Here is a 9,102-nt window from a genome sequence, read left to right on the forward strand (position 1 = left end):
TTTTCTTCCGCTTCGCGTTTGGGTTCCAAAAATTAAATAGATTCTTATGTAAGAATTTATTTTTCGCTTCGCGTTTGCCAAGTTATAACACAAACATATCTTTGTTGTTTGGTATACACATAAATAAAACAATAAAACCCAGGACTTAGGTTTATAAACAGTGAAATATGTTTGGAGGCTGGGAGCATGCTGCTCTGCTGCAATCCCCTTGATTGGATACACTATTGAATCGGCTTATTTGCCAATAAGGTGGGACATAGGTGCAAAATCGAATTATGTAACTATCCCAAATACAGTTATCCAGTTGGGAGATAATTTTATAATTTGTAAATTCTTTGTTAGTGAGACATAACGCCAATCCTTTATTTGTGGGTCTTTTGTCCAACCTGAGTTTGACATAAGCCCCACATTTAATTTGGAACTTATGTCTCACTCAAGCGGGACGTAAGCCGCACAAATAAATAGTGGCTGTTATTCCATGGGCCTTATGTCCCTGTGCCTAAAATATGGCATTTCAATACCAAACTGACTGCAGGTGGTTACATAGAAATTTTTCCTAAGCTCCACTTAGCAGGATTTGCCTCACTGAAAAAGTAAAATAACGCCGAATCGGCGTAATTTCACTTTATCATTGTGAAATAAGGCCGAATGTAGAAATTCGGCGTTGTTTCGCTTTTGTAAAGTGAAATAACGCCGAATTTTGGAATTCGGCGTTATCTCGCTCGGCGTTATTTCACGGCACCGATGTAATCTCTAATGATGAAGAAAAATCTAGAAGGTGAAACATGCGATTGGGTATCTAAAAAAACACCAACAACAGCAGCAGCATCAAATGAAATAAAATGAAAAAAAAATGTATTGTATTTTATATTGTATTTATTGTGAAAATTTCGTTTGCCAAAATAAAATAAAAAATAAAACAGTTTCAGTGAAAAAAAAAATAAATCTTGTTCTTTTTTTGGTCGCAAATGCGAAATGTCATCCCTTTCTTATTCCTCTTTCTGGTAGGTTTTCGCTGCTCCGGCTCAGGTCCGCCTTCGGCTCCGTTTTCTCGGAATGGAGATTTTCACCACACCAATACATATGCAATCGACTTCGCGGTGATTATAATTTCCATACTAATTTGAGCCGCCTTCGGACCAGTTTCTGATCCGAAGTCGGACTCAGCTCCGCCTCAGGCGGAGCGGATTCGGACCGAGGTCGGACCTGTTTGCTTGAAGGGAAGCCTGGAAACTTTCGTACGTCCCTTCAAGCAGGAAAACGGAGCTCAACAAAGACACTCCGACCTCAAAACGCGAAAAACGGAATTGCACTCACACACTTACAACTTTTTGTGTATGAACACAGTCGAATGAGAATCGTGGTGAAAAATGAGAAAAGGAAAAAAAAGACAAAGTCAGCTATTACATGAAGCCTCAAGAGGCGCGCCTCTTTTCAAACGTAATGGGTGCAAAAGAGAAAAGAGAGGAAACAAAAAATTATCCGACCAGAGAGTCATGGGTCGGAATTCTGAGACTCTTTTTTGACGTTTCTTTTTCCACTTTTCCTTTTTTCAACATTCTCTTTCATTTCTTTTTGCTTCTTGGTGCAATACAACAACAAATTTTAAATCAAAAGAGAAATGTCAAATTAGAGTCCTGGACTCAAGAGGCATCGTGTAATAGTACGCGCCTCACAGAATGATTATCAAAAGAAAATTAGAAAAAAGAGTCAAGCCTCTTGAGGCTTGATGTAATAGCTGACAAAGCCAACAAGAGCCAAAGCGTCATTTTGTTATTTTTTGTTGAAGTGTTTGGTCGCGTCGTGTCTCGTGTCGTTATTTGTATAATGTTAGTTTATTAATTATAAACAATTATATTAAATTATAAACAATATGGAAAACAAAAAAGTTATGTTGTATATATCGCTCTGAGTGCTTGGGTTAGTGTGATGTTTCTGCTTGTGTTGTAGATGTAATCTCTAACGATGAAGAAAAATCCAGAAGGTGAAACATGCGATTGGGTATCTAAAGAAACACCAACAACAGCAGCAGCATCAAATAAAATAAAATGAAAAAAAAAATGTATTGTATTTAATATTGTATTTATTGTGAAAATTTCGTTTGCCAAAATAAAATTAAAAAAAAAAAAACAATTTCAGTGAACAAAATTAATAACAAAGTTTTTTTTTTTTAGAAATGTCAAACATATTCGATCATATTCGATACTCGAGTATCGATCGATGTCAAATGCCGGACGTCATTCATTCCGACTTCGGCACCGATTTCTTGGAATGGAGATTTTCACCACACCAATACATATGCAATCGACTTCGCGGTGATTATAATTTCCATACTAATTTGAGCCGCCTTCGGACCCGTTTCTGAGTTGAAGTCGGACTCAGCTCCGCCTCAGATGGAGCGGATTCGGACCGAGGTCGGACTTGTTTGCTTGAAGGGGTCTTTCCCCCCAAAACCCTTTTGAGTACAGCCCATCAAGCAAACAAGTCCGATCTCGGTCCGAACCCGCTCCGCCTGAGGCGAAACTGAGTCTGACTTCGGCTCAGAAACAGGTCCGAAGGCGGCTCAAATTAGTATGGAAATTATAATCACCGCGAAGTCGATTGCATATGTATTAGTGTGTTGAAAATCTCCATTCCGAGAAAACGGAGCCGAAGTCGGAATGAATGACGTCCGGCATTTTGACATCGATCGATACTCGAGTATCGAATATCATCGAATATGTTTGACATTTCTAACAAAAAAAAACTAGGTTTATTAATTTTGTTCACTGAAATTGTTTTTTTTTTATTTTATTTTGGCAAACGAAATTTTCACAATAAATACAATATAAAATACAATACATTTTTTTCATTTTATTTCATTTGATGCTGCTGCTGTTGTTGGTGTTTTTTTTAGATACCCAATCGCATGTTTCACCTTCTGGATTTTTCTTCATCATTAGAGATTACATCTACAACACAAGCAGAAACAACACTTTAATCCAAACACTTTGAGCGATATATACAACATACCTTTTTTGTTTTCCATATTGTTTATAATTTAATAGAATTGTTTATAATTAATAATTTAACATTATACAAACAACGACACGAGACACGACGCGACCAAACACTTCAACAAAAAATAACAAAATGACGCTTTGGCTCTTGTTGGCCTTGTCTTTCTTTTCCTTTTCTCATTTTTCACCACGATTCTCGTTCGACTTTTGAGTTCATACACAAAAAGTTGCAAGTGTGTGAGTGCAACCCCATTTTTCGCGTTCTGAGGTCGGAGTGTCTTTGTTGAACTCAGTTTTCTTGCTTGAAGGGAGTGTTGTCTGTCCCTTCAAGCAAGAAAACTGAGTTCAACAAAGACACTCCGACCTCAGGACGCGAACATTGGGGTTGCACTCACACACTTGCAACTTTTTGTGTATGAACACAAAGTCGAACGAGAATCGTGGTGAAAAGTGAGAAATGGAAAAAAAAGTAAAGACAGACATAGCCAACAAGAGCAAAAGCGTCATTTTGTTATGTTTTGTTGAAGTGTATAGTCGCGTCGTGTCTCGTGTCGTTGTTATTATAATATTAATATAATTATAAACAATTATATCAAATTATAAACAATATGGAAACAAAAAAAGGTATGTTGTATATATCGCTCAAAGTGTTTGGATTAAAGTGATGTGTTTCTGCTTGTGTTGTAGATGTAATCTCTAATGATGAAGAAAAAGGCAGAAGGTGAAACATGCGATTGGCATCTAAAGAAACACCAACAACAGCAGCAGCAACAAACAAAATAAAATGAAAAAAAATGTATTGTATCTTATATTGTATTTATTGTGAAAATTTCGTTTGCCAAAATAAAATAAAAAATAAAACAGTTTCAGTGAAAAAAAAATAAATCTTTTTCTTTTTTTGGTCGCAAATGCGAAATGTCATCCCTTTTTTATTCCTCTTTCTGGTAGGTTTTCGCTGCTCCGACTCGGGTCCGCCTTCGGCTCCGTTTTCTCAGAATGGAGATTTTCACCACACCAATACATATGCAATCGACTTCGCGGTGATTATAATTTCCATACTAATTTGAACCGCCTTCGGACCCGTTTCTGAGCCGAAGTCGGACTCAGCTCCGCCTGAGGCGGAGCGGATTCGTACCGAGGTCGGACTTGTTTGCTTGAAAGGGTGAATATATGTGAAAGTCACCACGTTGGTAAATGACGTTAACACGCACACACCCTTCAAGCAAACAAGTCCGACTTCGGCTCAGAAACAGGTCCGAAGGCGGCTCAAATTAGTATGGAAATTATAATCACCGCGAAGTCGATTGCATATGTATTGGTGTGGTGAAAATCTCCATTCCGAGAAAATGGAGCCGAAGTCGGACCCGAGGCAGAGCAGCGAAAACCTACCAGAAAGAGGAATAAAAAAGGGATGACGTTTCGCATGTGCGACCAAAAAAAAAACAAGACCTATTTTTTTTTCACTGAAACTGTTTTATTTTTTATTTTACTTTGGCAAACGAAATTTTCACAATAAATACAATAGGGGTATTCACGATCCGATGTAACTGGTCTAGTATCATTGCAAAAGTGCAAAAGTGTAAAATCTTACAACACTACAACAACAAAATATATGGATTGAAATTTTACAATGGTCTTGCACTTTTGCTATAGCCTAACCCTATTGCAAAATAAAAATACAATGGAGTAAAATTATTTTTGACAGATGGCAGCTCATCGTCGCGTCGTTCATGATAAACAGTTTGTCTTTTTTATTCTGTTTATAATGGTTGTCGCTAAAATACAATGGAGTAAAATTATTTTTGACAGATGGCAGCTCACCGTCTCGTCGTTCATGATAAACAGTTTGTCTTTTTTATTCTGTTTATAATGGTTGTCGCTACTCATGTCCCGTAATTTAGTTTCTTTTGATGTAAAATAATTAGTGAAAATTAATTAACACGAGCAAAACAAAGAATTAAATTATAAAAAATGGAAAAAAGAAGAAGCAACGGTGGAGGAAAAAAAAACATCATTCAATATTTACTATAGATAAGAAGAGGGGCGTTCACGATCTATTGTAAAAAAATAAAATTTTACATTTTTACTAGGCCTGTTGCACCAGATCGTGAATACCCCTAATATAAGATACAATACATTTTTTTCATTTTATTTTATTTGTTGCTGCTGCTGTTGTTGGTGTTTGTTTAGATGCCCAATCGCATGTTTCACCTTCTGCCTTTTCCTTCATCATTAGAGATTACATCTACAATACAAGCAGAAACACATCACTTTAATCCAAACATTTTGAGCGATATATACAACATACCGTTTTTTGTTTCTATATTGTTTATAATTTGATATAATTATTTATAATTATACTAATATGTGTTATGCTAACAACGACACGAGACACGACGCGACTATACACTTCAACAAAAAATAACATGGCTATGTCTGTCTTTATTTTTTTTTTCTTTTCTCACTTTTCACCACGATTCTCGTTCGACTTTGTGTTCATATACAAAGAGTTGCAAGTGTGTGAGTGCAACACCGTCTTTCGCGGTCGGAGGTCGGAGTGTCTTTTCTGAATTCCGTTTTCTTGCTTGAAGGACATTTAAGGCTGAAACACAATCACGCTTTAGGGCGTCGCTTCGTTGCGTTACGTTGAGAAATCCTCCCCTTCAAGCAAACAAGTCCAACCTCGGTCCGAATCCGCTCCGCCTGAGGCGAAGCTGAGTCCGACTTCGGCTCAGAAACAGGTCCGAAGGCGGCTCAAATTAGTATGGAAATTATAATCACCGCGAAGTCGATTGCATATGTATTGGTGTGGTGAAAATCTCCATTCCGAGAAAACGGAGCCGAAGTCGGAATGAATGACGTCCGGCATTTTGACATCGATCGATACTCGAGTATCGAATATGATCGAATATGTTTGACATTTCTAACAAAAAAAAACTAGGTTTATTAATTTTGTTCACTGAAATTGTTTTTTAAGCTATTGCATAGATTTTAACGCAGGCCTGGCATGGGAAGCTAACCAAGAAATTTCGTAACGAAAAATTAGTACACCCCACACATAGATAATTCGCTATACGTGTATGGTATGGTGTGTATGTATTTTATTATTTTCTTCTGATTCTTGTTCAACTTCCTTAAGTCAGACAGAGAGGGTTATAAAAATTGTGTTAGACAACAAAGAGAGTAGTAAGGAAGAAGACCATAAATGCTGTGTCTGCGGAATAAAACAGAAGCAAAAAAAATTATCTCTATTTTCTTTCCTCTTCCTATTCTTCTGTTTCTTGTTCAACTTCTTGTGATTTGTGAACGAGTAAAGCGTTGCATTGCGCTTGCGATATTAAATCAGAAGAGAAAAAGTATTCTTGTGTTTTCTTATTTTTTTTTTTGTCTGGAGAAGTTTATGAATGAGATTGTGTGTATGCAATTATGCATGTTTTCAAATGTGACCTTGTTGTTGTATATGAATTGATAGGTAGATAAAAAAAAAAATAATCATTGGTTTTGTGTAGTGTAGGTAAATAAATTATGATTGCAAAAGTCGATAAAAATGCAATGCAATAGCTTTACCGCGGCAGTCCTCGAGTGACACAAGTCTTTTTATTTTATTTTGGCAAACGAAATTTTCACAATAAATACAATATAAAATACAATACATTTTTTTCATTTTATTTCATTTGATGCTGCTGCTGTTGTTAATGTTTTTTCTAGATACCCAATCGCATGTTTCACCTTCTGGAATTTTCTTCATAATTAGAGATTACATCTACAACACAAGCAGAAACAACACTTTAATCCAAACACTTTGAGCGATATATACAACATACCTTTTTTGTTTTCCATATTGTTTATAATTTAATATAATTGTTTATAATTAATAATCTAACATTATACAAACAACGACACGAGACACGACGCGACCAACCACTTCAACAAAAAATAACAAAATGACGCTTTGGCTCTTGTTGGCCTTGTCTTTCTTTTCCTTTTCTCATTCTTCACCACGATTCTCGTTCGACTTTTGTGTTCATACACAAAAAGTTGCAAGTGTGTGAGTGCAACCCCATTTTTCGCGTTCTGAGGTCGGAGTGTCTTTGTTGAACTCAGTTTTCTTGCTTGAAGGGTCAAAGCGCGCTTTTGTCACTTTGACTTTGCACAGCTGATTGCAACATAAAATCTGCTGTCAAATAAAAAAAACACAGTCACTCACAAAATTATTGGGCCAAGTCTTTATCTTGATTTAATTGTGGAAAGATGAAAAAGGATATTAATGTGTTTGAAAAATGCATAGAAATTTTTTTATTCTTTAATCCTATAGTTATAAAAACAAAACCAATCAAAATATATTGTTTTTAACAATAAAACTCAGTCTAAAACATCATTAATTTTTTTTTGTTTTTAATACGTAAATTGCTTTGATTTAAAATATCTCGATGTCGTTTTCTTGTGCAAAATCTATATAGAGAAATTAAAAAACACATAGTTTTGCAATAATTTATTTTTTTTTATTCACATTTGGCGCAATAATAATGTGGGTGACTGTAACTATGTCTGTTAAATGTCAGAAAGCGAGCAAAAGTTCAGTCTGGTTGAACTTTTGCTCGCTTTCTTACGCCCTTCAAGCAAACAGGTCCGACCTCGGTCCGAATCCGCTCCGCCTGAGGCGGAGCTGAGTCCGACTTTGGATCAGAAACTGGTCCGAAGGCGGTTCAAATTAGTATGGAAATTATAATCACCGCGAAGTCGATTGCATATGTATTGGTGTGGTGAAAATCTCCATTCCGAGAAAACTGAGCCGAAGGCGGACCTGAGCCGGAGCAGCGAAAACCTACCAGAAAGAGGAATAAGAAAGGGATGACATTTCGCATTTGCGACCAAAAAAAGAACAAAAGATTTATTTTTTTTTTCACTGAAACTGTTTTATTTTTTATTTTATTTTGGCAAACGAAATTTTCACAATAAATACAATATAAAATACAATACATTTTTTTTTCATTTTATTTCATTTGATGCTGCTGCTGTTGTTGGTGTTTTTTTAGATACCCAATCGCATGTTTCACCTTCTAGATTTTTCTTCATCATTAGAGATTACATCTACAACACAAGAAGAAACAACATTTTAACCCAAACACTTTGAGCGATATATAAAACATACCTTTTTTGTTTTCCATATTGTTTATAATTTAATAAAACTGTTTATAATTAATAAACTAACATTATACAAACAACGACACGAGACGCGACGCGACCAAACACTTCAACAAAAAATAACAAAATGACGCTTTGGCTCTTGTTGGCCTTGTCTTTCTTTTCCTTTTCTCATTTTTCACCACGATTCTCGTTCGACTTTGTGTTCATACACAAAAAGTTGCAAGTGTGTGAGTGCAAGCCCGATTTTCGCGGTCTGAGGTCGGAGTTTCTTTGTTGAACTCAGTTTTCTTGCTTGAAGGGCGTTTCCTTACGTTTGTCAAAAAAAACGTACGTAAGAAAAGCGTCATTATGTGAGGATACACAGATTTCCTATAGTTGAACTTTTCGCAGTTGTCAAAATCGACGGCAAAGCGTGATTGTGTTTCAGCTTTTAAAGATTCACGACCATAAACAAAAAATACCAAAACTGGAAACTTTCGTACGTCTTTCCCCCCAAAACCCTTTTGTGTACAGTGTTGTCTGTGAATATATGTGAAAGTCACCACGTTGGTAAATGACGCTAACACGCACACATTTTTAGATTCACGACATTCACCACACCTCGCAGCCTGTAAGCAAACGTCAGTTGACCGCCGAGTTTCCAGTCTTGGTATTTTTTGTTTATGTTCACGACATTCATCACACATGGGACACGAACCCAACGATAGGTTCACGACATTCACCACACCTCGCAGCTTGTAGGCAAACGTCAGTTGACCTCCGAGTTTCCAGTTTTGGTATTTTTTGTTTATGGGCATGGTATAAAAAGGCCATGATGAAATGTCACTTTCTATGGGGAACTTCCACCCATAAATTTTCGTACGTCTTTCCCCCCAAAACTATAATCAAAAAATACCAAGACTGGAAACTTTCGTACGTCTTTCCCCCCAAAACCCTGTTGCGAACAGTGTTGTTT

Source organism: Episyrphus balteatus, chromosome 3 (assembly GCF_945859705.1).
Source record: "Episyrphus balteatus chromosome 3, idEpiBalt1.1, whole genome shotgun sequence".
Taxonomy (NCBI): domain Eukaryota; kingdom Metazoa; phylum Arthropoda; class Insecta; order Diptera; family Syrphidae; genus Episyrphus; species Episyrphus balteatus.